At 31.0% G+C, this 2,314-nt stretch overlaps 1 long non-coding RNA gene across 1 annotated transcript; it reads left to right on the top strand.

Annotated features, from left to right (window-relative positions):
- Positions 1 to 589: 589 nt before the first annotated feature.
- On the top strand, positions 590 to 1,888 carry LOC108165765 (uncharacterized). Its single transcript, XR_001776090.1, has 3 exons — positions 590 to 900; positions 1,048 to 1,176; positions 1,835 to 1,888. It is a non-coding gene; the product is annotated as an uncharacterized LOC108165765 (long non-coding RNA).
- The last annotated feature ends 426 nt before the right edge of the window (positions 1,889 to 2,314 follow it).

The following is a 2,314-nucleotide window of genomic DNA, read 5'->3' on the forward strand; positions in this document are numbered from 1 at the left end:
TACTGAAAATGGTAAAAACTGGCCTCAGGTGTACATGATAAAAATATTGTTTCTCAGGATTTTTAAGGAAGTATTTAGCTCTATTTGCTAAATAATTCCTGACAATGAAATTAGTTAGAAAATATTTACAACTGGAGAACATATATATTTTAAAAATGTGACTTGTAGTAACTGGAAGCAGCAWCKAGTTCAGAAAAGGGTAAAGTGGCTAAAACCAGGAAGTTTTTTTCCCCATAAAACTGATTTTTTTATTTATTTATATATTTTTTTCAATGAGTAAAACAATTTTGCTTTTGTTGTTTAGATACATTTAAATCAACTTCCGTTCCAGGAATTTAAAATGGAGATTAGATACTGAATACTCGTAAACAGTTTCGCGAAATATGAAAATTTGTGAACATTAGACTGAGATGATATAATTTTTAAGTAATAAATGGGTATAAATGAATAAAATATGAAAATATTAGACTAACTGTAAAACATAAACCTTTAATTCTCCAGAATAATGTTTCTGTTCTGAGTATCTGTCCTGCCAAATGTTATTATTTCTCTGCTGCTTTGCATGGGACAGCAGCGCTGTCACCGCTGACGACATGTCCCAAAACTCAAAATTTGCAAAACAAAATATTTGCACAGCTAACCATGCAAAGTCTGAGCATTTCCTGATGACTGAAGAGTCCGTTTCTCCTCTGTGCTGCATCTGTTCACTGCTTCTCTACCAGGAGGAGGTAAGATAAGAAAAGAGTTAGTTTTTTAGGTAAAAACACACGTTTTTATTCATTTGTTAAWTGCAKCTGTGAAAGGAGAATYATTTTTTTCATTGCCATCACAGCAACATGCCTCCTCACAGCTGGATTAACTTGGTTTTGCTGGTTGGCTGTTTCTGGATTGTTGCTGCTGGTAAGTGTGAAAAATCTACAGGAAAAAAATAATTATTTTACATTTTATGACTTAATGTATAGAAAAATACAGATGAATTAATTATTGCTGTTGTTATTATAGCTTTAAATGTGAAATGTATGATGGTGTTTTCTTCTTTAAAAAAAGATAACCTCCAAGAGCAACAGACAGACAAAGTCAAATCTTGTTTAACAGACAAAAACACAAATTATATTGTTGCTGATAACTTCTATGGAATCATCAGTGCATCAAAGCACTTCAAGCAAAAGACGACAGGTGAGTCAAATGTTTAATTTCTGTTTTACAATCCATCTGTGCCACATTATGAGATGAATTAACAACCTCCTGAATATGGATTATTTTTCAATAATACTGTAACTTATATGACTATTTTTGCAGCTGCAGGTTTAAACTATATTTTTAAAATTTCAAACCAAAATATGTTTGCAGTGTCTTCTTTTAGGTCTGAATTTTGATGGGATGTTTAAACTATTTGTGTTTTCATCACCTATAGATAGTTTATTCTGCTGTAAGACACTTTCCCAATATAAAAAATATTTCTAAGATGACCAAAATGCTTAGTGCATTAATGACACTTTGCCACTTTGTCACTGCTCTATGAAAGTCATTTCTTGCAGTGGTTAAAGCCTGCAGTTCAATGTCAGTGTCATTTTATTTATATAGCATTTTATTTTACACCAAACATCCACAATCTGATATATAAAAATATGAATTTTTCTGAGGCAAGTTAAGTTTTTGGAAAGGCAGGAAAATGTATAAATGACGTTTAATCTCAGAGCTTTCTGACTAAATTCTGGCACCAAGTGGAGCTGAAGGTGAATAAGTTCACTTTCAAACAGCAAGTCGTTATTATGAATTTATAGTTTTATTGCATTGATTTGATTCTCAAATATTGTTTCTTTTGAACTGAAAGATGCTGTCAGACGGACTTGTGACACTACAGTTTATAACAACTGCAACAATAATGGTGAGTATCTGAAAACTCTTACAGTTGTCAATATTTAAATGCTTCTGTTGGGTTCTGTAGGTTTATTGTTTCAAAGAGCAAGATACTATTGTGTTGGGAGTTTTGTATTTATATATTAAATAATATTTCTGATTATGTTCTTTTTGTTTCGGTTTAACCCAATCAAGTCTTGGGTCTAAATGGCCGTTTTGGTCTAATTTTGAATTTACCCTTATATTTTCACCTTAAAAACTATTTACCTTACCTTGTTTGGTATCATTATTTTCAGAACATCCTAAATTTTGTGATTTTACAGTGTTTGTTTCCTTTTGACAAAATTTATTATCACATTGGAAACACACAGAAACAAAATCCGAGTAGAAAAAATATTGATATTTTTACTATAAAATTCACAAAAAATATTGAACAAACCATTTTTACAGTCTA

The sequence above is a fragment of the Poecilia reticulata genome, linkage group LG21 (assembly GCF_000633615.1).
Source record: "Poecilia reticulata strain Guanapo linkage group LG21, Guppy_female_1.0+MT, whole genome shotgun sequence".
NCBI classification, from domain to species: domain Eukaryota; kingdom Metazoa; phylum Chordata; class Actinopteri; order Cyprinodontiformes; family Poeciliidae; genus Poecilia; species Poecilia reticulata.